Source organism: Canis lupus, chromosome 20 (assembly GCF_011100685.1).
Source record: "Canis lupus familiaris isolate Mischka breed German Shepherd chromosome 20, alternate assembly UU_Cfam_GSD_1.0, whole genome shotgun sequence".
Classification (NCBI taxonomy): domain Eukaryota; kingdom Metazoa; phylum Chordata; class Mammalia; order Carnivora; family Canidae; genus Canis; species Canis lupus.
In genome coordinates this window covers 39,305,214-39,332,607 of record NC_049241.1, presented here as the reverse complement: position 1 = coordinate 39,332,607, position 27,394 = coordinate 39,305,214, and the positions used below count along the sequence as shown (strand labels likewise).

Here is a 27,394-nt window from a genome sequence, read left to right as displayed (position 1 = left end):
CTCCTGGGGTTGGCCCACTTCCAGCCCCACCCTCTCCCAGGCCTCCCTGGTGGCCCCTCTCCAGCCATCCTGTCTTTGTCTCCAACACCTCAGGCTGGGCCCTGGAAGTGACAACAGGGGGACCTAGACACAGGGACGCCACTGATACAGCATAGCAAGGACAGCTCGCTTTTAACTCTCCCAAAGTACTGGGCCTGTGTGTAATGGACCCTTGGCAAATGCATATGCCCGATTCCATGTTCAAGAGCAGAGCTCTGAGACCAGCTAGACCGCAGGCTGACCCTTGTATTTCTGCTTGCAGCTGAACTACCCCTTGGAGCCTGGGGCTGCATCTGCCATGCTTCCTTCCTGTCCCAAGAACCCTCTATGACACCCTCCTGCTCAATCCTGGTGGCAGCCCATGGGCCTGGCATGCCCCTGCAGGCTTCTGGGTCCCCAGCCCATCCTGATGCCCACTACCACACTTTTGCTCATGCTGTCCCTGCTTCTTTTCCATCCTTCCCTGCCTAAATCCTTCGTAGAGCAAGGGCTAGAAGGAATTTCTGGGGAGATGAGAGCTGAATCCTAGAACTGCAGGGGCTGGTCAAGCTACCAGCCAACACTGTCCCCCAATCCTAAGAGTCCCTGAGGTGAAACAGCCCTTGTTCCCTCTATCTCAAGTGCCTCACCCCTCTCAACATTTCCCTGGACCTGTTCCACTTGCTCCTATCCCCTGGGATAGGCCCTGAGCTGAGCCCTGTGTCACAGGGAGATCTGAATGATAGAGTTCAGCAGATGGTCCCACCCTGGGAGATAGGTCATCTCTCCATTGATGCTGTCTGAGGAGGTGCTTTCTACCTACAGGCCGAGGAGAGAGCCTGGGAGAGCCCAGGGCAGACAGCATGCCCAGGGCTGGCTCCCCTTGAGCCCCAGCCTCTAGCCCTGGTCTCTGGGGCCAGCTTGGATGCAACAGACAGGCCAGGGTGCACCAGTGCAGGGCCTTAGCAACCACAGCAGGACTGCATGCCCGCTGGTGTCCTTGGCCCAGCAAGCTAATTGGAAAAACCCAGCAGCTCCCACAGTAGCACAGCCTCCAAGGTCTCCACCTCTACACAGGCAGGTGGATTGAGGAAATAGATGGCGGCCGGCAGGTCTACAGGTTGTCACAGTTTCACACTAGCAGTTATGGGGAAGGAGGAGGCAGGGACTCCATCCCATAGAGATGGTGAATGGTAGTGGGACAGGGCAGCAGACTAGCAGACAAGCTGGCTGGAGCCCGGTGAGCATGTAGGGGTGGGGTAGGGGGAACAGGGAGAACAGGGGTGGCTGAGACCTCAAGGGACAATAATTCAGAAGGCAGCTTGCAGCCTCTTGTTCCCAGGAGTTCCCGGCTCCCCTCCCTTGTACCAGATACCTATGGCCTCCTCCCCAAAAGGGCACCTCCCCCCATCGGTCCCTCCATCTCTCCCCTCATCTCCTCACCTCCTTCCTTGCCCAACCCCCCACCCCCGGCCCTGTGCTGGCCCCAACCCCAACCCTCTCTCAGCTCTAGTGATTCTTTAGTTAAGCAGCATTTCTGGCCAGCCTTTCAGCCTAGGGATTTCCAGGGCCGGTGGAGGCTAAGGCCTCCTCAGGGGGTCCAGAGCCTCCGCCATGGCCCCTGCTTCTGGCTCCACATAAAGAGGTGAACCTAGAGGACACTTTGAAGAACAGCGACCTTGGACAGGAGGCACAGGGACATGCACAGGGGCAGATGGAGCCAGCCTCAGCCCCACAGCTCCCAACAGCTCTAAGAGTGGGGTCGAGTTCTGAGGAACCTGGAAACAGAAAGCCACTGCAGGAGACAACAGGCCTCAGGGCCAGGGACCCGGACAGGCCCCTGTCAGACCAGAGAGGACTCTGCAAAGTCTCAGAAAGCCAGCAGCAGTGGGGCCTAGCCCTGAGCCAGCACTCGACCTGCCTGGGGAGAGGAGGAAGGTGTGGGGAAAGGAGAGGAAAAGGAAGGTGAGGAGGGGAAGCAGAGAAGGGCGAAGTTGCAAGGAGGATGGAGGCCCCGGAAACGCTCCTATGCAGAGTGTTTTCACACTCGACCTCACCGATCTTGAACAACCCAAAGAGGGACACTTCTGATCACGTCTGTTCAGCAGACAGGACACTGGAGGCCAGAGAGTTTAAGTTATGCAGTAGAACTCAGATTCAAAGGGGATCTGTCTGACCGAAGCCCCTGTTTCAGGTCATACTCATTCTCATACTTGAAGGTGAGGTACAAGGTGAGGTGGAGGGGCACCAGGGATGGGGGGGCCTGGGGGGCAGACCTGGGTCACAGCAGGGGAGCTGGCCTGGAGGGGAGGACCAGCAGAATCAGCCTCATAAACTAACCAACCACCCAGCCCGGGGAGTGAAAACAGATGCAGACGCATGTGAGGCTCCTCTCTGCAGCGAAGGTGAACGGGTCCTAATCTCTGGAAAATTAAATCAGAAAGAAAATGGAACGAGGAAGATTTGACACAGGCTGGGCCCTGCTGCTGGCTGTGTCCTCAAAGGCTCAGGCTCGGCTGGGTGTTCGGCTACCTGAGGGGCCCTAGCATCCTGGCCCCCACCCCCCCCCATGTTACTGGGGAGGGCGCAGGCTGGACTGGGGATGTGGAGCCCCACAATACAACCCCCAGGGATGTGTGTTCTGCAACCCCCTCCTCCCCTCCCCCTGCCAGTCACATCTTGGTGTCCTGTCCCTGGTCTTGCAAGGAGCAGCCGGTGGGGGTCCTGACTGCCCAGCCCTCATGCCAACAGCCCCCTGGAGGGAGAACAGTGAGCAGACCAGAGATGGCGGGCTAGACCCCACAGGGCAAGCACTGGAAAGGCCACAGGGGCTGGGACTGGGGACAGCTGCTGGAATGGGGTGCACCTGTGCCAGGGATCAGGAGAGTCTTGGATGGGAGGACAGGGGTCTCACGGTAGTTTAATGATCCTGATCTGGGCCAAGAGGTGGGGGAGACAGGTGGTGACTGATCAGGGACCCCAGCCTGTCAAGACAAAGCTGGGCTCTGGGCTTCTGCCCTTCTGTCAGGCTGGTGCCCATTTCCTGCATTTGTGGGGAAGATCGAGGGTACTGACATAGCTGCTAATCACCCTTGAAGACCATAGGATCGAGGGAATAGTCAGATACCCTGTGGTCCCCTCCCATGGAGAGCACTCAGGACAGATCCAGGACAGGCTGTGGCTCCTGGGCTTTCCCTTCACCCGAACCCTGAGCTCCACAGCTCAGCTCCTGATGGGATAATGGGGACTACCCCACTGTGCGTGCAGAAAAACCCTAACCCAGCTGCTCAGGAGACACACCAGGCCCTGGTCTATGTATGTGTGTGACTGACAGCTCCCCAGGGCCAGTTGTAGCCCCTCCCTTGCCTACCTAGTACAGGACTTACAGTAAAGCAAGGGCCAGGGAGCCTCAGAGCACATAGTCAGTGCACAGGCAGGGATTAGGTGCCACTCACTTGCATGTTCACCAGCTGCTGATATTCACCTGCTGCCATGGTAGTTCTCATGTGGCCATGCCACACCGCCACCATCCTGTGGTGGGCTGGGTCCATAGTTAGCTGTAGATGGTGTCATGCCACTAGCAGGGCTTGCACATTGTGATGCTCGCTGTTACATGATTAACATTCATACTGAATAGGGATTTCCTGGAATGAACCCTCCGTTTAGAGGAAGTTGCAGACACCACCCAGGCCTTTACAATGCAGCCCTGTGTGAGCTACAGTGGAGAACACAAGGCAGTGTGGGGGGAGCGGGGAGGAGGGCTCCTGGTGTGGCTTCTAGGAGCGGGTCAGACATGGCCCTCCTGGGTCAGTGGCCTATTAATTGCTCCATTTCCTCCCCACCCCCGCCCCCATATCCTTACATTTCCATTGGGCCATGCCATATTCATGCCACAGGCTCTGGGGCCCTCTTGAGCCCAGGGCAGCAGAAATGCACCAGATCTTGTCCCTGCCTTCCTGGGACTCACCATCCAGAGGGGACAGATGTTCCTTCAGACTGCTAAGAGTAGAGGGGTGGCAGAGGGGAGAGGTATGCAAGAGACACAGGAAATGGAGCAGGCCTGCTTGGGTACAGCCGCCCTGGAGGGAGCCGCCCAGGAAAAGACTGGGATGGTTTTACAGGGGAGAGTCTGAAAGGCTCAAGTGGGAGTCTGCCAGACTTGGGGGTGGCTGGGGGCTAAGAGACCGGGCAAGAGTAATTGTAGGTGCAGAGGCTGGGAGAAGGAAAGTCAGTGGACTCTGCAGCAGCAGGAGCACAGGGGCTTGTGAAGGGCAGAAGGGAAGTGGGGGGCTGGGTGGGGGGACAGATTCTGAGCAGATAGGGGGGTGGATACCCAGGTGGCTCAGTGGAGGGAGAGTGTGGCCTGGATTATAAGGTAAGCTGGCCCTGGTGGCTCAGTGACCCCTTGGCCCCCAAGAGGCAGCTGCTAGGAGCTCTCACCAGCAGATTTCCCTTCGAAAAACTCACAGGGGCACAAAGCCCCCACCGCCACCCCCAGCAACGCCTCCCTGTTTTTAAAGTTAAAGTTTAGTTGACTGTCATCCATTACCGCAATTAGTACATTATGTCTAATTATGCAATTAGTGTAAAAAGTGCACTTGCTGCTGAGAATGGGAAATTACGCTGCCTCGTTACGCTGTAAAATCCATGTCATAAAAAGGCTCAGTCTCTTGTTTTTCAAAAGACACAAAACCCAACACAAAACAATAAACCAAATCCTCCCAGTTGAGCTAGGGCCAGTGTACGCGGCCCTCCCTGCACTTGCCCCCACACAGACCCCCACCTCCGGGAGGCCAGCTGTACATACCCCAGGCTGAGGCCTGGGCCACCACAAGGATAGGCTGTTTGCGGGGCCCATTCCTGGGTGTGGCCCGTCTTCATACTCTGAAACAGATGTGAATTTCTAAGCTGACTTTAAAACCGTGGTAATCCTGATTATCCATCCATTATTCCAGACTTGACTTGGAGCAAGGCCTCCCTGTTAAGGCCTATGTATTTCAGGTGAGAGCAGTCCTGGAGGGGCATGGCTCCACCCAGCTCTAAGTACAAGACTTTTCTCCAAGGTTCCTGAGGGCACAACTCTGAGGTTCCTGATGGCATCCGTGACGACAGGTGCATTTTCCAGATCAGGGGAACTGAAGGAACTTCCCCATGCTCCAGGCTCCCAAGCCCCGGGAACATTGCCTGGATAAATAGGGAGCTCTCCATCACAAGAAGCATACAAGCCTAGCCATCAGGGGTGTTGAGCAGGAATTCACTTATGGTCACTTTGCACAGGGCTGGTCTCCAGGCTGCCATTAGCAGCAGCATTCCCACGGCTGTGCGCCTGTGTGAAGCTTGTAGTCTGTGACTTTCTTCCCTAGGTTCTGGCTCCCTTGGTGGTCAAGCAAATAGTCTGGGGACAGGAAGGAGATGAGAAAGGAATCTGACAGGGTAGGGGGTTGTCTAGCACCTCTGCTCTACCACAGAGGTGACAGTGCCAAATGGTCAAGTGCATGGGGGCTGGGAGAGCACACTCCAACGTCCCTGACTGCCTGTGTCAGCACTGGGCACCTGTATCTCAAGAGGGTGATGCAGTGCCACGGACACCCCTTCCCAGCCATGAGTCTGCCCTGACCTCAGGGAGATGATGCACGAGCCTCCTAGGGCTGCCACTGCCGAGCTCAGACAAGGTGCTCACGGAGCAGAGAACCAGAAACATGGAGCCCCAACATCCCAGGGCCTGTGGGGCACCAGGGCCCCTGCCGCCACACCCACCTATACCATACAGCCATTAGTCCTGGGTGTGCCTAGGTGTCTGGGTGCTGGCCACATCCCAGTGGGAAGCACGCACTGGGAACGCAGCTGGACTGTGGGGATGGAAAGGGCCTGGATCTTATTAGAGGGACACCTGTCGCCCAAACACAAGGCATGGGTTGCTGATGGTTCCAGCCTCTAGGCCTCTGTCTGCTCAGGTGCCCTTGAAGAGCAGGGGAGCATGTCACGCCTCAGCCACCTGGACACCAGAGGAGATTCTTAGGGCCCTGTCCTCCGGATTTGGTTCAGGATAGCATCAGGAGTGAGGGACTTGAGCCCGAGGTGAATGGAACTGCAGGCAGAGCCGGGGCCCCTGCTGGCTCCCAGCCCTGAGCCGGGAGCACCGGCTGTTGAGGCAGCTGGGAGGGAAGCTGTGCCCAGCACACCAGCCGGCACGGGGGAGTGCGAGTAAACACACCCGCGCTTCCCAACTCGTGTGGCTGGTGTGGGCGCCTGTGTTTATGGGAAACAGGTTGTTTGTGCCAGCGTCTGGGCCCCCATGCCACCCACCCTGGCTCAGCTCTCTCCGGCTGCCTCCCCACCCAGTGGGACCCGCCTTCCTTTTCCCAGGACTCCGCAGCCTCTCAGCTGCAGAGGGACAACAATGACGACAGGTTCTACCCTTCAGGTGCTGAGACAGGGCTCAGCACTTTACCCAATGAGGCAGAATATTCCCCAAAGGCAGGTATGGTTATGATCCCCGCTTTACAGCCGAAGAAACCAAGACTCTGGCATCTGGAAAAATGGGCTGGACACTAGGCTGGGGGTGGAGGAGTCCATGACACTGGGTTTCTCAGTCTAGTCATCAGTTTCAGGTCCTAGGGCCTCCAAACCACCCCTACCCCCGAAAGCCTGGTCTGCCCTTTACCTGGGGCACCACTTCGAGGAGCCCTGGCCCAGCATGGCCTTAGATGTGTACCCTGCCCTCTGAGCAGGGCACACGGCCCGTTTCTCCCATACAACAGCCTAAGGAGAGAGACCTGGGGCCTGGTCACTGGTCTGCCATCTGGCCTTTTCAGGTCCTTCATCCTCTGACCTCCTGCCTCTCAGGGGCAAGAGTCTTGGCAGGGCAGGGTACAGGGCTCTGGGAGTCAGTGTGGACAGCGGCTCCAGCAGACCCTTGGGAACCCAGGGAGGACTCTTCAGCATTTCATGGTTTTAGCTATTATGGAGATCTCCTCTGTGACTGTACCTCGGTCCAGAGTAGCAGAAACTTAGCCCCATAAAGACCCTCATGAAATAGGTTTGAGGCTGGCTAGAGGCAGTTTTGAAGGCGATGGGGCAAAGAACATAGCCTGCTTCCTTTGCCCACATCACCTCCATTCCACCCTCCCAGCAGGTTTGGCAATCCTCTTCAGGGTCTGGGATAGGTCTCTCAGGGACCCCAGAATGTCCAGAAACCAACCCTGTCCTGAGAGTCCCCGGGCAGGCTTCCTGGGGAGGGAGGTGGGTTCACCTGATTTTTCTTTATCCATCCCCCTCCCTGACCTGTGACAAGGACACCAGGAGGTGCTCAGCAGCTAGGCAGCTTCTGATCTCACAGACGAGGAAACTGAAGTGGCAAAAGAGCCAGAATTTGTCCAAAGGGGAGCCCTTCCTGCTCCTGAGTCCTCTCCACTTGTAGCCAAGAATGGCTAAGAAGCTGTGGCCCAAATCCTGGCCCTGCTCTTTACCAGTCAGGTGGCTTGGCACGAGCCTTCGCCCTCAGCATCCACACAGCCTTGAGCTGCCTCAGCCAGGCCTCGTGGGGGTGTTCCTCGATGATGAAAGGTCACAGGCAAGATGCTGCTGGCTTCTCATGGGGCCTTCTTCCAGGGCTGCTCTCAAGGCTCTGAGAGATTTCCCTGCCCCATGCTGCCCTGCAGGGCCAGACCTTCTAGGCCTTGCAGGCGAGAGGTCTGCCCTTTGCTCCTGCTGCTGAAGATGTCCCCAAATAATGATAGCACTGATCACAAGGAGAAGTCCTCTGGCCAGCTGCTTTTGTGAAAACATGAGATTTTTGCAAACCAGGTATCTTCGCAGAGACAGAGAAGTAAGGCTGGGAGGTGGCCCTGCATCCAGGGCCGGTCTGGGGGTAGGGTCATCACAGGGTCCCACCCCATCCCTGTGCACACACTATAGGTCCAGGCGCACCAGTTAGACCTTCCAGATCAGCTCATACACACTGACCTCACCACATTCACACCCAGTGCCCAGGAAGCTGCTCTGGACCGTGCCCGGCCTCACACTTAGGCTCACAGAGATAAAGCACCACAGCCCAGATGGATCCACTGGCTGTCACTGGATGTCACCTGGGGTAAGCTCTATGGGTTTCTGTACCTCTGCAGTAGACTGGAGCCATCTGAAATGTTTTAAGCAGTGAAACTTCTCTGGCGCCCTATGGTTGGGGCTACCCGAAGGTCGTGGTCCTAAATCCTCCTGATGGACACAGTCCTGGAGAGGCTCCACACAGCCAGGGTGCTGGGCCTGGTGAGGGCCAGGACATGCCTGAGTGATGGTGGCTTCTGGAACAGGTCCCTAGGAGGGTCACAGTGCTCGAGTGTCAGGCACTGATAAGGCAGTGGGTACCAGAGCCAAGTGGGAACCTGACTGTGGTGAGTGTGCAAGCGAGTGTATGAGGGAACACAGCCATGCTGGCCGATCTTGTCCACATCCTGCGTCAGCACCTCCCAACCCCATCTTTGTCCTTCCCCTTGTTTTTCTTTTATTTTTCTCCTACTTCCAATTTATAGGCTCTTCTCGAATTTTATGTATCTCTGTAAGTGCCCTTAAATCTTCCGTAGACTACGTCGGAAGCATACAAAAACAAACAAATAGTACTTGGACACGGAGGCCTTGCACATGCTGAAGCCATAGTGAGGACAGGCACACATTAGGGATGTGTGTACATCACAGACATGCACATGCTGGGGACACACCAGAGGGCCCATGGTCTCCTGTCATTCACAGGCTCTCCTGATCCCTCAGAGAAAAGTTCCCACATTTGGACAGGAAAAATTCAGAGTAGTCACCACACGAGAGTGTCCCAGAGCTAGGGGGCCAGGATCTCCACACCCCTCCAGGCTAGGTGCTCCTGATCCAGCCCTTGCCCCTCTCTGCACCTCAGTTTCCCCTCACTATACTGTGGGGAGGGAGGGACAATCTTTGGCGCCCACAGCCCCAGGTTCTCTCTCCATGAGTGTAAGAACCCAGAGGCTGCTGGGGCCAGCATTTGTCTTCACTGCGTCCACGCGCAGTGTTTGCCATGCAAACGAACTATGCACACAGGACCCAGTGCCCAGCCATACTGGCAAATGCTATGAAGGCCCTTATCTAAACATGAACTTCCAAGTGAGAGTGCTGTGCTCAGGGAGGCAGATGCTGTGTCCAGACTCCCACTCCAGGTGGGCCACCCCTTTGGTGCCCAACTTTGGGGGCTACTTTATGGGGTGAGGACTGCCACAGGAAATGCTAACACCAGCCAGCCATCCGTTAGATCAAACCCTCATAAGCCCTAGACATTGTCCCCATTTCATAGACAAGGCCACTGAGGTACAGAGTAATTAGTGGAGCTGGGATTCAATGACTACTACACAGACTAACCACACACTAGACCATGTTCCAGACCCCCGCCCCCTCCTTCCACCAGCTGGTCTCCATTGCATGGGAACCCGTGACCCTCCACAGCCCCAACCTTGTCCCCCAGGCCTCCTCCTCTGGGAAGCCTCTCGAATGCCCCCTCAGCTATGTCCATGAGATCTCTTGCCTTAGGGCTATGGGCATCAATGGGGGGTCAGCGAACTCAGGTGTTTGCAAATCTTGCCCTGTTTTAAATGTTCTTGGAAAGCTCATCTTTCAAAGGCACCTGGACCAATCCTTGCAGGAAATGCAGCCCCTTCAGGACCGCGAGCCCCTATTTCATCTGCCCAGGGTCATCTGCTCAGATTGATGCATGGTGCCAACTGAATCCTCAGTGGCTCCACCAGCACCCAAAGGACCCACCAGGCCCTGAGGTCTGTCATTTGCCCAGCCTGTCTGCTCAGTAGGACTGTAGGAGGGACAGGCACTGATCTGCACTTGACCCAGTGGTGGGCATGCCCCCAAAGAGGTGCTTCTACCTGCAGAAAACCATCCTGGCCTTGCAAGTCTGGAAGTCTAGGATCTCAGGATACAGATGGGTAAACTGAGGTCCAAGAGGGAGAGGTAAGTAGCAGGGCAGGGCCAGGAAGACCCAGGTTCCAGCTGCTGGCACCTCCTTCTGTACTAGGGAGGGCAGAGAAAACTTTCCAGAAGAGGAGTGGGCATGAGTGGGGAAGAGAGAATGTCCATTTGGCAGGGGAATGGCCAACAAAGGTAGAGGTGAATGGGCAGCTAGGCGCAAAGCAAGGAAAGAAAGCTGCTGGGCAGGGGTATCTAGTGGCAGGGCAGAGGCAACTTTGTCCTCCACCCCTCACTGGAGCCTTGGGGGAATGGTCTGCTGGTGTGAACGCTCTCAGAACTGTGGGGTCACCTGGCAGACCGGAGGTGGGAGGTCTGGGCTTCTGTCCTCTCTGCACCCCCTTGTCCCTGGGGCTAGGTGCCCACCAGGTCTTAGCAGTGTTGATGCTATGGGCTCCTGTGTCCTCTGCTCAGCGACCTCTACCAGAAGGACGGACGCCTGAGCTTCTAGCTCTGTCAAGGGCTCCCTGAGCAAGGAGGCGATGAGGGCAATGATGCCAGCAGGACAAGAGCGGAACAAATTGCCCCAATTATGTAAGGCGCCTCTATTTCCTCCTTAGCAGGGAGAGGAGACCAGGGAAGCTGTGTTTCTCTCAACTCCACCCCCACCCATGCCACTGGGCCTACTGGGAGACCCCTCACAGGGGCCCACTCAAGTCCCCCCCAAGCAGGGTCTGTAGGCCCAGGTCACTGGGGGTACTGGGGAAGGATCTTTGGAAGATCCTGCTTTCCCCTTTCCTGGGGCCTACAGGATGGGACCAGGGCAAAAGGCCTGGGTCTGATCTGTTCAGTCATTGTTCCTTGAGTGTTTCTGAGTGTACCCTAGCCTCTCTGGTTTTCTTGCCTGTACACTGGGGTGGGCAGCCCATGTGTTAGGCCTCTCCCCTGCCCCGGCCACTATGGAGCCCTGGGGAACTCTGAGCCTTTCCAGAATCCAATTACAGTCCCTACCTTGTCATACCCTCACTAGGACATGCTCAGGTCTGTTCTTCCTAGTGACCCATAGGGGTCCAAGCAGGAAGCCCCTTTCTCCAGACTCCAGAACCAGACTAATATGCCATACAGCCACATCCTCAGCATGGCCTCTGGACTGCACTTGCCATGAACACAGTCCGGCCTCCACTCCCACCCCAGGGCCTGGACCCCTCTGAGTTGCTCATCCTCCATCCCAGGAGAATGCCCTGGGGAGCACTGGAGATGCCCCAGGCCAGCGCCTTAAGGTAGCGCCCTGCTTCTCATCCCTACCTTGGCACAGGTGGTCTCTACCCAGGCCCCTCTTCCAGCTGGGAACTGAGTGTGCCCGGAAGGCTGGCCTGCCAAGCTGACTGGGAAAGTCCTTGTACACAGCCCCATGCTTTGCTGGGTTGCCAACATGCCATGAAGCCCCAGCTAGCAGGCTCTTTGAGTTTATGGTGCTAGCAGGTGAAGGTTGCTAAACTGTAAATTTATCTCTTGCCATAAATGCGGGCAACACAGGGGCCAGTGTATATGCCTGAGTGTGTGTACATGGGTGCCTGGAGGCATCACGTGCTGTGTACAGCAGAGTACGTGTGCACAAAAGAGGGTTGGTGTTCCTGTGATTTTGCAATGCACGCCTAAGCACGCGTTCTAGGGTGTGTCCTGGGACATGAAGGTCTCCCCAGGTCTGTCCTATGCACAGTGTATACACAGATGTTCTCCGAGGCCTACTGTGTGCTATACTTGAGCAGAGGGACAGGGGACTTGGGGCTGCACTCAGGGAAGGATGCACCTGACCTCATTTGTAGTGAGCTTTTCCTGTGTGCACATGTGAGCCTGGACGAACGCACACCAGGATATGTGCTCCCCAGGGCACTCTCCTGGGATGAAGGAAGAGACAGCAACTTAGAGGGGTCCAGGCCCTGGAGAGGGAGTGGAGGCAGGACTGTGTTCATGGCAGGGGCAGTCCGGAGGCCGTGCTGAGCACATGGCTGCATGGCATCTTTGTCTCCCTGCCTGTCATCTCAGAAGGATGAGAGCCCAGTCCTGGTTACAGAGCCATACTGGGCTGGTGCCTCTTCCAGCCACTGACCCCACCACCACAGAAGCCCCCCTGTACACTCTGCCAGGCCACAGCATAGAGAGCCCCAAGGCACAAACTCCGTCCCGTGTGTGTGTGTGTGTGTGTGTGTGTGTGTAGCAACAATGGGACTGCAGGCTGAGGTGATCCTTCCTGCCTACCCCCACTCCCAGAAGATGTAGAAACACCATGAAAACAATTGATCTCCTTGTTGATAGTGGGTGAGAAAAAATTGCCTTTCTTTAAACACTAAAAATAATGCCCAGTTTCCTAAAAGCAGGGCTCTCCTCAGCCCATGGCTGTAGCCAGGTCTTGTTGCTAATTCCAAACATGGATTTGTTGGAGAAGTGGGGTGCTAACCCTTGGCTGCCTCACCAAGGGGCTCAGCCTTGGGGCAAGATGGCAGCCCCCAGGATCCAGGCCCAGATCTTGGCTATGCAGTGAGCCCAGATGTTTCGATCTCAGGCAGGCGGGAAGAGGGCAGCAGGAACTGGGTCCATATGCTGCTTGTGCCCAGCTAATGGGCTGACAAATTAGCAGGTCTCCCCTCTAAGAAGTGATGAATGAGCAACTGCCCAGGAGAGCTGGGGGATGGGCCACCTCCCCCACGGTACTCCTTAGGCTCAGCCCTGACTTGGCATCTCTGGGGTGCCCAAGCCGGAACCAAGACTCTTGAGGGGTGAGGGTTGGAGGCTGGGATGGTGGGGATTGTGGGTATGAACAGGGGGGAGGTAGAGTGGGTATAAGAGGGTAACCCCAGCCTTGGAGATGTCCCCACACACGTGGGCCCAAGTCAGGGAGGCCTGAATTCCCTGGGCTGTTGTCATGCTCTGTGAAGGTCACCATGGAGGAAGGGGTTAAAGTGCAGCTGACCTTCTTCAGCCTCCTAAGACCACTGTCACCGCACACAGAGCTGCCTGAGCTGGTCCAGGATGGGTCTGCAGTGTGGGAGCCCTTAGGACTGATGACAATAGGGGGACACCTGAGCCACCCATGGAGCAGAGCTGCTTCTCCTGCAGAACAAGAGGAGGGCAGGCTCTCAGGCTGACAGGGGTTGTGGAGGAGACATACAGACAGAGGTGAGATGCCATGTGGGGAGGGGTCCAGGGAACCGGAGTCAAAAGCAAAGTGCTGCCTCCAGAGTTAGTGAGCCCTCATCACAGAAGGGGTCAGCCTCAGTCAGTCCTTTCTGGCCAGGGCGGGGGTGGGGGGAGGTTGGATCAAATGGTCTTATCTGTCCTTTCTGACCTGAGAGCCCAACATCCTTGATTTGCTCCCCAAATAGTTATATGGTCCTCCTCCTCCATGTACTCAGAACATCTAAAATAGGGCAGGGTTTACACATTCTTTTGACAGAGGTTGCCCTGGCTTCCTAGGAAAGCTGTCCGGCCAGGCAAGGCAGCCTCTGACCAAGGTCTTCTGCAGGCTCCCTGTCCAAACAGCCCCAAGCCCTGGGCTTGTACTGCCGCCCCCCAGCCCCCAGCCCGCCCCCACCCCGTGTAAACAGAACCCGCCCGCTCTCTCCCAGGGGCTGCTAATTCCTCGCCAGAACTGCTCGGACGTGAAATTGGAGTGAGACAATGTGTGTTTAAGGAAATGAATCTCGAATCTTAAGAGGCTCGGGGAGCCCGCCCTGCACCCCATCACCCTGCCCGCCCACCCAGAGCCAAGGAAGGAGCACTTGGCATCAGGGAAGAGAAAGGCGGAGGTGACATTCAGTGCCAAATTAGCAGCCGCCACAGCCAAATATTGTACTTGCCTCCAATCTTCTTTTATTTTTCAAAAGAAAAGGCTTTTACAAAGTGAAAGAGGCTGTTGGAACACCAAGGCTGATGATAGTTTTAAAAGGCATGCCCGCCATGCGCATGCCCATCGTAGAGCCTCCCCTTCCTCCCAGCTTGCTGTCTCTTCCCTGCCCACAGGCACCCCCACAGGCACCTGCCCCCGTGGTCAGGCCCCACTGCACCAGCCACTCGGGCTGACATCATAGGTGTTTTTGGCCAGCATGATCCAGAGGCTCTGACCCTGTGCCAGTCTTGGACATGGGACAGCCTCTGAGACACCTCCCCACCTGCATGGAGCCTTTGCCACTGAAGGGTCAACTGTGGCATATACAAGACCACTCCTGAGAAGGCTCAACAAAAGTGACCAGCCTGTGGCCTCTGCAAGGCATCCTTGTCCACCTCCTGATAGCCCTCAGTGCCCCCACCATGGGCAGCCATGCTGCCTGTGCTTGCCCCCATCATTACTAGCCCCCTCCACTCGCAGTTAGATGCCTGATGGTCCCTAATCTGGTCACTTTGTTGTAAAAATGACACCAGTCATCATGGAGTCCAGCTCTTGGAACCCAGCCTGCCACCATGGGCCACTAATTTATTAACCCATGGAACAGGCTGAGCAAACACTCTCTGCTTGTTCCTCCAGAGGAAACACTTTTCACCCTTAACCCCTCGACCAAGAGCTGGGTCATCTCACTCATTGCCAGGAGTCAAACATGATAGTGTTTTATCAACAATGCAGACTTAGTCCATGTTTCCCAATTCTTTAAACTGGGGCTGCCTCAGACCTTGGTTTCCTAGTTGAGGGAGAGGATGGGGCGCCTGCTAGCTCCAGTGGTTGGAGGCCCCTAAGCCTGAGCCCCCACCTGGATGGTGACTAAAACTTGGCCCTGCCCCCCCGCCACGTGCAGCCTTGGGCTCTTTCCAGTCTGGCCCCTGAGTCCTATACCTAATAGTCCTGGGGTTGGAGGCTTAGCAACCCCTTGTTTTACAGTTGGGACACTGGGCTCAGGGAACTCTTGGGACTTGCCCGAGGTCTCAGTTGGTAAGAGGCACAACTAGAACCTGGATCTGAATCATGTGGCACCACAACATGGACGCTGTGGTGTGCTGCCCAGACTGCCCCTTCAGGACAAGGCCCTCATTCCCCCAGCTGCAAGACACTGCCCACTCTCCACTGAGTCCCTGCCTGGGCTGTGGCCAGAGCAGGAGGGAGCCACCTTATCCACGCTCTGGTTGACACACAGATCATGCAGAGAAGCACAAAAGGCGACCTCAGTTGGGGACAACTCTGAGGGGTGAGGCCAGCTCCAGCACCCTCTGCAGAACTGGCTGAGGCTTCTGTTATGACTGCATCATAACCAAACTTTTGCTGCCCAATCCGGCTTCCTTTGCCCCTCCTAGGTGTGATCCCTGAGAGTACACCCCAGGAAACACCTGCATACACCTGATTCCAGGGAACTGACCCCACCGCAGCTAGTGCTGGGAGTGGTCCCTGAAAGCCAACTTTAAAGTGGGCACTGTCTTGCTGGCACCAAGGGCCTCACCATGGTGGTAGGTGGAGCCTGCGATAAGGAACAATTGATCAAATGTTCACCCATTATGAACTGATGTAGGATAACAGGGGATGGGTACAATATTTCAGGTGTCTGAGAGTTTCAGGAAAGTGTAATTATAAGGACTATGGAATGGGATGGCTGTTGCTGAGGGCTATCAATGCTTTGGACAGAGACAATGAAAGGCTGAGTGTGATTAATCATGAATTTAAGGTGAAGTGTGAAAGTCAGAAGCCCCCTTGGCGGGATATAAAAAGACTCTCATCTCCTGCAGCCAGAGGGAGAAAAAGCTGAGGGTCAGGCACAGGACTTAATTAGAAGAGTGGCAAAGATCCAGAGGGAGTTACAGTTTCAATCCTAGCAGGTTGGTTACCCAAGGTCAGGACCCTGATTGGGAAAAAGTGGGTCCTTGAGTTCTGGGATGGGGACATCTGGGTCATTAAATTAGAGACCTTGAAACTCCAGACTCCCCTAAACTCTCTGAGTCTATAGCAGTGGCCACTCCTCCTTGTTGATGCTAGGGTCCCCCAGACCCCTGCCTTGCTTAAAGATGATTAAGAGATCTCCATGTTGGGATCCCTGGGTGGCGCAGTGGTTTAGCGCCTGCCTTTGGCCCAGGGCGCAATCCTGGAGACCCGGGATCGAATACCATGTCGGGCTCCCGGTGCATGGAGCCTGCTTCTCCCTCTGCCTATGTCTCTGCCTCTCTCTCTCTCTCTCTCTCTGTGTGACTATCATAAATAAATAAAAATTAAAATTCAAAAAAAAAAAAGAGAGAGAGAGAGATCTCCATGTTATAAAACAACACACACTCCCCTCAGGATCTGTACCTTCTAGTCACCAGACCAAACACAACATAAAGTCAAGTCACAACGTAACCAATCCAGGAAGTGTGGGGCCTGCTTTGGGAAAAGAAAGGACTATCTCTGAAGGTGCTCTAGAACCTAGCTGACAGTTGGCACCGGATCCTGAGGTTGCTGGATCGAGGATGGCAGAAGACAGGTTGGATATAGGAGAGATCATTAATATGGAAGTACTTTCCCACGATATGGGATCTAACACCCTAGCAAAGACCCCAGGAGATTATGGGAAGGCTGGCAAAAGCAAGGGCCTATACCAAGGGAAGTAGAAATGCCAGAATTCCCATAAAAAACAGTTGACAAAGGGATCAAAGGCTCAGACAAGTGGACATACCACAATGGTTCTACCACAAAAAGCCAGAAAACCTACCATGACCATGTTTCATGGGAAGGCTGTTCGCCAATCTGAGAAGGACACAGTCATAGAGAGAAACTCAGGCAGGGTTGTCCTCTTAGACCAGCCTGGCTGGAAATACTGCTCCATCTCATAGACCAGGTGACATGGAAGGACCTCAGTTCTGAGTGAAGCCCAGAGTGAGAAAGGGCTCTGTGGCAGGTTTAGGATGAGGTGAACAGGGCCCTGCAGCTTGGGCTGTGTGATCTAGCTGGTCCATGACATGAGAAGTATCGTTTGGGGAAAAGATGCTGTGTGGAGTTTATGGCAGATTCTATTTTTAAAAAATATTTTATTTATTTGTTTGACAGAGACACCAGGAGAGTGAGTAAGAGAGCACAAGCAGGGGGAGCGGCAGAGGGAAAGGGAGAAGCAGGGAGCCCCGATGTGGGGCTTCACCCTAGGACCCGGGGAGTACGACCTGAGCCGAAGGCAGACGCTTAACCAACTGAGCCACCCAGGCACTCCATATGGCAGATTCTAATAGAGAACCACAGTATAGTTGTAGGGTCCAATCAATTTTCAACAAAAAAAATGTACCATTCTGATAGCAGCTCCTGATTGTTACTGGGTCCTGGCAGAGATGGCAGGTGGAACATGATTAATGACCAAAGCATATTAAATCATTTGGCTTTTGGCAGACCCATGAAATCATGAGATCTTACAAGCCCAAGAGCCATCCACCTAAGAAGCAAGAAATGCATCTTTAGTCAAGTATGAGCCTGGTCAGAAGACACAAGAAGGCTGCATAAGCATGTGGTCCAGATCCCATTCATTCACTACCATTGCATGAGTGCCTCTCTCTCATCCTCTCAACCAAGACTGCATGAAGGCTGTGGGGCCGGAGGGGGGTTGTTCCTCATGACCAATGGTTGGAAGATGAAGAAGATTGAGGTTATTCTCAGATGGGTCAGCTTGGTATGAGCTGAAAATAGATAGCAGCTATATTATGCCCCACTAGGATGGCCCTGAAACATAGTGTAAAGGAGAAATCCTCCCACAAAGCAAAGCTCTGAACGGCAGCACACTTGGTCATCCACCTTGTATAAAAAGTAAAGAATGGTAAGAATATATACAGATATACGGAAATTGACAAACAGCTTGGCCAAATGTCAAGATGAAGAAAGTCTGGAAGATCATGGACAAGAAAGCCTGCTAAAGAGGTATGTGGATGGACCTATGGGCACAGACATGAAGATCTGTGAGTGTCAATGACTATCAGCACTATCAGGAAAGGGGCACCAAAAAGCTGGACAAAATGACTCAGCTGGTTGCCATCAGCCAGCCTTTGTCATTGGCCACTCCAGGGCTGGTATGATGGGTGTGCAAACAGAGTAGCCATGATGGTGGGGATGGAGACTATGCATTTGCCCAAGCCCAAGTTTGATCTAGCTACCGCTGCTGAATGCCCAACCTGCCAGCAACAGAGACCAAATGGTGAGTTCCTATGATGGCACTATTTCTCAAAGAGATCAACCACCCTATTTGGTAGAAAACTGATTACACTGGACCTCTTCAATTTTAGAAGGGGCACTGATTCATCTTGACTAATATTGGCACATATGCTGTTACACATCAGGTCAGTTTTCCTTTCCTGTAGGGTACTGGCTGTTTGAAAGTTCATCAAGTGTTTGATCTACTGACATGGGATCCCATCGGTTTATGCGATCAAGGAATCCACATTATAAAAAAAAAAAAAAAGGAATCCACATTATAGTATAAGAGGTGCTTCAGTGGGCACATGAACACAGGATCCACTGGTCTTATTACTCATCTCACCACCCCAAAGCCACCAGTCTGACAGAATGTTGGAATGACATTTTTCTTTCTTAATAACAGCTTTATTAACATGCCATGAAATTTACCTTTTAAAGTACAAAATTCAGTGATTTTTGTCTATTCATGAAATTATACAAGCATCAACACTCTTAATTTTAGAATATTTTCATCACTTCCAAAAGAAACCCTGTACCCCATTCCTGCCACCCTTGTCTCTGGCAATCACTAATCTACTTTGCGTTTCTGCAAATATGTCTATTATGGACATTTTGTATAAACTGAATGGTATGTCAATATGTGCCCTTTTGTGATGGGTGTCTTTCACTTAACACACTGTTCTTAAGGCTTGTTCACATTATAGAGTGTATCAGAACTTTATTCCTTTTCACTGCTGCATAATATTCCATCACACAGCTATATACCACATTTTGTTTATTCGTGCATCAGTTGATGGACTTCTGAGTTGTTTCCACTTTTAAACAATCTTACAAATACTGTTGCTATGAACGTTTGTGTACAGGCTCTGTGCGGACGGACGGACACGTTGACAATTCTCTTGGGTGGAATATCCTTTAGAAGCATGGCAAAGCCATCAGCTTGGAGATGATATCTAGCAAGAATGAGGACTCACCCTCTAGGACACAGTACACACTCTCAATCTATGAGCATATAAGTGCCACATCCTGGGGCGCCTGGGTGGCTCAGTCAGTTAAGCATCTATCTGCCTTCGGCTTGGGTCAAGATCCTGGGGTCCTGGGATCAAACCCCATATCAGGCTCCCTGCTCAGTGGGGAGTCTGCTTCTCCTTCTGCCTCTCTCTCCCTTTGTGTGCTTTTGCTCGCTCACTCTCAAATAAATAAATCTTAAAAAAAAAAAGGTGCCACATCCCTGATAGGCAAGAATACAATGGTTTCACTCCCCTCACTCCCAGTCTCCCACTTGCAGACGGGGAATTTTGGCTTCTAGTCACTTTGATTTTAGGCTCTGTGAATCTACAAGCCCTGGTTCCTGGAGAGGGAACGTTATCACAAGGGACACAGTGAGAGTCTCAGTCTAAGTTTCAGCTGCTGGCTGGTCACTTCAGGCTCCTGAAGCCACAAGAGCAGCAGCCACGGAAAGGTAATTGATTCTCATTATCAGGAGATGCCGGAGCAGGGAAATACACATTGAATACCCAGGTGACACACTGGGGAACCTCTTTGTACTCCCACACGTCTAATTGTTACAAAGGATGAACAAATGCATCAGCCATGGCCTGAGAAGGGCAGAGTATGTGGGGCTCAGGGATGAGGGCACGGATCAGGGTGAGGGGAATCTAGGGTGGTTGGGAAGGGAGGGAGAGCATGTGTAACAACTCTGGCTTTTTTTTTTTTTTAAGATTTTATTTATTGAGTGGGAAATATCAGAAAGGGAGACAGAACATGAAAGACTCCTAACTCTGGTAAACGAACAAGGGGTGATGGAAAAGGAGGTGGGTGGGGGGTGGGGGAGAGTGGGTGACAGGCACTGAGGGGGGCACTTGATGGGATGAGCACTGGGTGTTATGCTATATGTTGGCAAATTGAACTCCAATAAAAAAATTAATTAAAAATATTTTATTTATCTATTTGACAGAGAGATAGAGTGCACAAGCAGGGGGAGTGGCAGGCAGAAGGACAGGGAGAAGTGGGACTCAAACCTAGGACACTGGGATCATGACCTGAGCCAGGGGCAGATGCTTAACCAACTGGGCCACCCAAGTGCCTCCAACTCTGACTTTTATGTTGGGAGGGCAAAGCTCATCTCAGTATCCTTCCTCTTGCAAGTTTCCCAGCTAAAGGGACCAACCAGAATTCCAGAGCAACTGAGTTCCCACGTAGGTAAAACTTACTACATGAAGCAGGGTGTCCAAGTGACTGAAGAGACAGGCTGCTGTGGATACTGCTGCAGGTTCCCCCTCCGAATCAGCTCTCATTCCCCACCTGTCAGATGCTGAGGGCCTGCAGCAGAGTCTATGTGGGACTCCCCTCTGGTTGAAGGGAGCCACCTCATCCGTGGTCATGCCCCGTCCTTAGCAGTAGCCTGCATCCAGGCATGGGGCTGTGCCGAGTACAAAGGCTAGGACCCCAGCCTCAATTTAGGACATCTCTAAGGAGCCATCCCAGACCCAGAGCTCCCCAGGAGGGCAGGCTGAGACCTCCATTCAATTGCATGTGGTCAGCTTCTCTCCCTGCCCAGGCCTGTTCTGTTCATCCCTTTACAAGTGTGGTTCCTCAGAGCACCCCCTACCCCCAAATGAATCTTCTGTTTGCGAATCTTAGTGTCTTAGAGCCTGTTTCCCAGGAACTGACCCAAGACATGGGGCCCAGGCTATCTGCCCCCATCCATGTCAAACCCCGGATCAGCCTGCAGAGGCTCAAGAAGGCCCTTGCCATGGCAGCTGCTGGACCTCCAGCCCCCCAGGCCTGCCTTCACACTCCCAAGCCTACATTCAGGCCCCACCCTCTTCAGGGAGGTGTGATTACAAGGCCCTTTTACAGGTGGAGAGACCAAAGCTCTAGAGGCGAACTAGCCCATCCAAGGTCCTGGTGCTAGAAGGGGGCTAATCAGAGTTGGAGTCCCAGTCTGTCTTAATCTCCTTGACCATCATTCCCATGACTTCCATAATTCCTGCCATAGCAAGAGAGAGGGACAGGTAACAGACTCTGAGAGCTTGGAGGGAACAGCTCATCTTGGCCTGGAGAGGTGGAAAGGAGCTCCAAGGAGGAGCTCTGGGGCTCAGGCAGGTAGAGGTGCAAGGAAAAGTGTTGCAGGAAGACGGAGCAGTGAGGGCAAAGGCTGGGAGACAGGCGTACTGTGGGGTGAGGCGCCCTGGTTTAGGGTGACAAGTAGGGGAAGGGAGGTGTGATTTGTGTGAAGGTCGTGATGGACACAGATCAGGCTCAGGTCCTGCATCTGTTTTACCCTGCCCCCACCTTCCTGTGTCCCATCTCCCCCCAGGTTCCGGTGCCTGCTCAGAATGGCCAATGAGGCCATCTGATTGGCTCATCAAGGGCAAATAATAGTTTTTGCTGAATTCAGCTGCAGCCAATCAGAGGCAATCAAGCACACAAGAGGCCTGATGGGCCACACAGGCGGGTGCACCCACAGGCACCAGAGCTGGCCCCTCAGTCAGGTTCGGGAAGTCTCCTTCCCTCCCCTACCTTGTGTGGGAGAACTGAGGTGGAGGTTGGGAGGGTGCAGGGGGTCTTAGGAAGAAAAGAGGGAGTGACCCAGCTGGGCTCCAAAGCATTTACTTGGCACCTGCTGTGTACCCAGAGCTCTGGAGAAGCTGTGTCCTGATAAGGAAGATGCAAGCAGAGGATACACTCACCCCAGCAAACGCTCTGCAGAGCAGGCCCAGCTCACAGGCCCCAGGAGGGGGCCTCCTTAGGAGAAGCTTTCCTGAGCCCCATAACAGCCTCCCAGCATTTGTCCCTCAGCCGCCTCCAGCCTGCCTTCCCGAGTGTCACTGTGCTAAGTTCTTGCCTCTTCCCTGAGGAAAGTGGAGCCTCCAATCAGACCCTGGGAAAGCAATTTTTCAATCTCCAACTGCAAACACTAATACTGCTGAAGCTAATTTTATAGATTTCCACTTCGAGGCCTCGCCTTTGTCCCAGAATCCCTCAGCCCGGGAGATTAGTAGTTTAGAGACTGGAAAAAATAAGGTATTTTAAAATTCAGCATAAAACCCTCTCTTAGATTCAGTGAGCTTAAAAAAATTTATTTTTGATTAGAAAAGAGCCTGTTAGTGGAGGAGCCAGGTCTGGTCCCTGCTCCGCCAGGTGGCCAGAAGAGGGGCACTGCTGTTCCAGCCCCCGATGCTGACAGCCTCTGCGACACAGCTGGGACCCACAGCCTTGGAGTGGGGGGAGGCTGGAGAAAGGCGAAGAGTCAGGCCCCATCCTGTGTGCTGGGAACCCATGGGCCCTCTGCTCAACCCTTTGGGATGTGTGCACCCCTTGAAGCTACCCAGGATTTCCCTGAACCCAATCCTCAAAGCCTGATGGGCTATAGAGAAGCTTCGGCCCCTGGGATAGAACAGGCCACAGGTGTGCTGCCCAATTTGCTAGTGAGGTGATTCCATTCCAAAGCAGACTCTCTCTGGGCCTCAGTTTCTCCATCTAGCCAACTGCCAAAGTCCCTGGCCACGTGGCTCACCTGGAGCCATGCAGCCCAGCACTGCACAGCCACTGCACATGCACACACTCGCTCAGACCCCTGCCCTGGCACAGACCATCAAGCACGGGATGTGTTTGGTGGTCCTCACTCCATGAGCACCTCTCTATTGCGTCTCTCCCAGATGAACAGCGTCATCACTCTGGCTCTCTGGGAGCCACGAACTCAGAAACAACCTAATGAAAAATAAATGTATTTACAGGGAGACGTCAAAGCCGCCAGGACGAGTCAAAGTAATATGCCTGCGACCGGCACGTGGACTTTTATTTCTTCCCCCTCCACGCTCCAGAGCTGCTCCTGCGGCGTGGAGAGATAAATATTTTAAATAGCGACACTTTGGCGATGCACAGTTATGCAAGACAAGGAATAATTAGAAAATAAATTACTTTTTTTAAACACGGCGTTACAAACATCGGGCGCATCAGATGATTCCTCCCCGCGGTCCAGGGCTGCACAGCTCCAGAGGCCAGCCTAGCAAGGACCTCGGGGAGCGACCACACTTCAGCCTGTCCCTACAACCCCCAGACGGTGACATCCCCTCCCGCCCGCTTGGGGAGGCTCCCAGAATCGAATTGAAGACCACACTTGGCAGCTTCTAGAAAATCTCAGCGATGGAAAGGCTTCCTCCGGCGTCTCACCAGCAGTGGCGCAGACTAAAAATAGTTTAATCTCCTTGAAAGCAAAAGGAGCAATCAGCAAAACAGACATTCAGGCTTGCATGCACCCCCCACCGATCCTCACCATGCTCTGCCCCCATCTATCTGGGCCTGTCCCGACTGCCAAACATCATCCATTTCTGGCAGACCCCTGGGCAGCATCCTGTGATCCCCTCTCCCCCAATCTGAGGAAGACAGCTCTCACCCATCATTCAAGGCTCCTAGTACCTGCAGGCCCAGACCAAGATAGATATAAGATATATGTCCTTTAAACCTAGTGAAACCCTAGGAGGCAGAATGGGGAGTACTATCTTTGCTTTACAGATGAGGAAACTGAGGCAGCATAGAGAAGTAGAGTCACTTGCCCAAGGCTAGAAAGGATGGAGAAGAAGTCAGACCCAGACAACTCTAGTTACTAGCCCGGGCTGGATGCTAATGGCAGAGGGCTTTGGCCTCTGCAGAAAGGAGGCTTGGTGGCTTTTCATTAGCACCAAACCTGAGTCTCCAGAGACGGTTTCTGAGAAACAAAAGCTGCCCAGGGCAAAAAGGGGCAAAGACCGGTGGAGTGGGGAATTCCCGGGAGAATCTCACACATTCAAGAGGCACAGGACTGTTGGGACAGGTCTGTCACGTGGATGTGTCTTGCCTCCTATGGCCCAGGTGACATTGTAATCTCCCCTATTTTTACCCCCTGGCCTAGGATGGACTCTGCACACCTGTGTTCTGGCCCAGCTCTGCCACCAGCTCGCTGTGTGACTGAGAGTCTGTCCCTGTCCTCTCTGGGCCTCGGTTTCCTCAGGGATGGCCAAATGATCTGAGGGACAGAGGCCCTGCCAGGAACTCTGCTGCCCTCCAGGCCTGTACCCCCTCCACTCTCTGCCTCTCTTTACTCAGCCCTACCTTTCCACCTTTGTCCACTTGCCCTTCCTCCTTGCCCACCTGCCCCACATCAGGAGCATGGACTCTTCTGTACCCCAAGCTGGTTTTACAGACAAAAGCTCAGAAATGGGGAGGGGAAGGTCACATGCCCAAGGCCACTGTGTGGAGGTCAGAGAAGGCACAGCCAAGGGCGGGACCTGCTCTCTGATCCAGTTCCATGCCTTTCACGATGCTCTTCATGAGCTCCCCACGAACGCTGCAGTCTCCTCAGAGTTCACAAGTATCTTCTGTTCCCTGCCCCCATCCTTTGGAGAAGGAAGCCAGGGCATAAAGCTATACATCAGGCTCTGGCGGGTGGTCCAGCTTGCCCAATCTCCCAAAATGCCATCAGGGAAGTTGGAACTGAGACCTCCTTTCATACTAGTATCTTTCCTGGTAACCAGTAGCTGCAAAAAATTACTCCATAACCTTGCTCTGAGCTTTTCAAAAATAGCCTGTGGGCCTGCTTCTAGAAGGCATCAGACAGCCCAGCCCTATCTGTAGCGCCGAGGAAGGTAGCTTCATCTCGCCTCAGCCCCTGGAGCCCTCTGCCCTGGCTTCCTGGTCCATCGCTCAGCCTCCCTGTTCCACTGGCTAGCCATGCCCTCACATCCAATCCTTGCCTCCAGCCGAGTCCAGCCCCTGGTCCCTAGTCCAGCTCTTGCCACTGCAGCTTAGCATACATAGGGCTTGGTGCTGTCACTTGCAGCAACTCCACATCTTTTGTCATCTCAATCCAACCCCAGGGGCAGACAACCCTCTCTCTTTTATAGATGAGGACACTGAGTCTCAGGTCACCTGATTGTGAGGGGCAGGGCCCCACTCACCGTGACAGCTTCAGGAGAAGCTGAATTTGAACAGGTGGAGACTAAGGAAGGTGGAATAAGCAGGGCAAGGGTATGGCCCTGGCTGGGGAGGCTTAGACATGTTGTGCAGAGCTGAAGAAAGGACTCTGACTCACTCAGAGCAGCCTGAGTCTTTGGGAGCTGCTCTAGTGGATGATGCCCCAGCCCCCAACCAGGCTCAGGGAAATGCCCTGCCCTGGTCATGGGAGCCCTAGGTAACCCTACCTGAGCATGAAGAAGGTGCTTGCTGCTGGCGGCACCCAGGGAATAACTGGCATGCTGTTATTAAGGCAGAACTTTTTTTTTTCTTTTTAAGATTTTATTTACTTATTCATGAGAGAGAGAGAGAGAGAGAGAGAGAGAGAGAGGCAGAGACACAGGCAGAGGGAGAAGCAGGCCCCTTGCAGGAAGCCTGACATTGGACTCGATCCCTAGTCTCCAGGATCACACCCCAGGCTAAGGGCGGCGCTAAACCACCAGGCCACCAGGGCTGCTCTCAAGGCAGAACTTTATCTGCAAAGCTCTTCCCCACTGCTGACTGCATAAGCCAGGCTGGTTGGGGCTTCCAATGGCACAGATGGGGGAGCTGAGGCTTGGGATAAGGGGCACCTGGTCATAGGGAGAGAACTTGGCTGCTGAAGTTTCCTGTTGCGCCCCCTGCCTTTCTGCCTTCTCTCCAAATCCCTTCCTCTGTTCTCAATGCTAACCCTAAGTCAAGCCCTGGGCCTGCTGTACTCCCAGGCACAGGGCAGCAGTTCTCAAAGTGTGTTCTCTGGAACCCTGGTCAGGAAGCAGCAGGGATCATGTGGAAGATCAGGGGTTGTGAGAGGGAGGTCAGGAGGCCAGCCTGACTGTTGCCTCCCTCAGCCAGAGAACCCCCACCTTATCCATTCACTGGCCGGGGCCCTGCATGGATTTCACTAAAAAAATGGCAAGGGCTCAGCTGCTCGAAGAGCATGACAGCGGTGGTGCCTAGTGGATTGAACTTCTTTTTTTTTTTTTTTTAAGATTTTATTTATTTATTCATGAGAGATACAGAGAGAGAGAGAGAGAGAGAGAGAGGCAGAAATATAGGCAGAGGGAAAAGCAGGCTCCATGCAGGGAGCCTGATATGGGACTTGATCCTGGGACTCCAGGATCATGCCCTGGGCTGAAGGCAAGTGCTAAACTGCTGAGCCACCCAGGGATCCCCGTGGATTGAACTTCTATTCTTTATCAAAACTCCCTGAAACCACAAGAAAGGGCTATTCAAAATGGCAAAAACCTATGAGTCAACGAAAACATGGAGGAGGTGCCAGAAACAACATCTGGAAGCTGGAAGCAGATGGACCATGATGACTGACTCAGCAGGCCCTGGGAGGGTCACCTGTGCCAGCAGTAGGTTGAGGTTGGGGAACCCCAAAGAGTAAGCCCTAAAACCCCAAATGGGAGGCTAAAAGAAACTTCCCTGGGAACCTGTAGCCCAGAAGAGCCATTGGCCAGATTACCCACAATGAAACCGAAGTCCATGAACACCCATACCCCTACTCCCGTGCCTGGAGCTCTCAGCTCCACATTCAGTGGCCCACTCTCTGGTGGTTTTTGATGAGGCTCCGAGGGTTGTGAGCTCCACTTCTCAGTTCCTATTACATAATCTCCTGTCTGCTTACATATATGAGTAGACTATATGGAACCCCAAACATGGAGGGGAGATGGGCACATAGTAGTCAGAGACCAAAACAAAAAATACCTGAAGGAACCCGGGCTACACAGAAACGGAAGTGTGAAAAAAGTTCCATCAACTGTGCATGCTAGGGTTGAAGAAATCTGTAAATGTATTATAGACAATGAGAACTGGGTGTCTCACTGTTGGAGAAGGAAGTCACCAAAGAGGAAGGGAGGAAGACTTGATTGAGCCTGTTGCATTGGACTGAAGACATGGGTAGCAGACACACACATATTTCCCATTTCCATGTTCTGATCGCGAGAGGGCCTGGAAGCAGTAACACCCTAGGAGCAATGAGCACACACGGCACACAAATCTTAATTTCTAAGTACCATCCGCCAATAAATGGAACCAGAACTCCTCGGAGAAGTGGGTGATTCCAGGGAAAATACAAGATGATCTTGGAGTATCTTGTAACAACAGAAAGTAAGAAAGCGCTCAAATAAGGAGAGGAGTATGTTAAAAGGGCAGAGGAGTCAACATGGAAGAGATCCCAATGGCCAAAGTGGGAATAATTCTTTTTTTAAAAAAAAAGGATTTTATTTATTTGAGAAAGAGAGTGAGTGAGAGAAAGAGCATGAGTGGGAGAGAGGGGAGCAGAGAGAGAGGGGGAAGCAGGCTCCATACTGAGCAAGAAGCCCAAAGCAGGGGACTCGA

At 53.5% G+C, this 27,394-nt stretch overlaps 1 protein-coding gene and 1 long non-coding RNA gene across 8 annotated transcripts in view; one reads left to right on the top strand and one right to left on the bottom strand.

The window, feature by feature from the left end:
• Positions 1-27,394, bottom strand: part of CACNA2D2 (calcium voltage-gated channel auxiliary subunit alpha2delta 2) — a 138,321-nt gene that overhangs the window by 70,239 nt on the left and 40,688 nt on the right. The gene's annotated exons all lie outside the window — the stretch shown is intronic.
• On the top strand, positions 21,476-23,009 carry LOC111091326. Its single transcript, XR_005374918.1, has 2 exons — positions 21,476-21,570; positions 22,816-23,009. It is a non-coding gene; the product is annotated as an uncharacterized LOC111091326 (long non-coding RNA).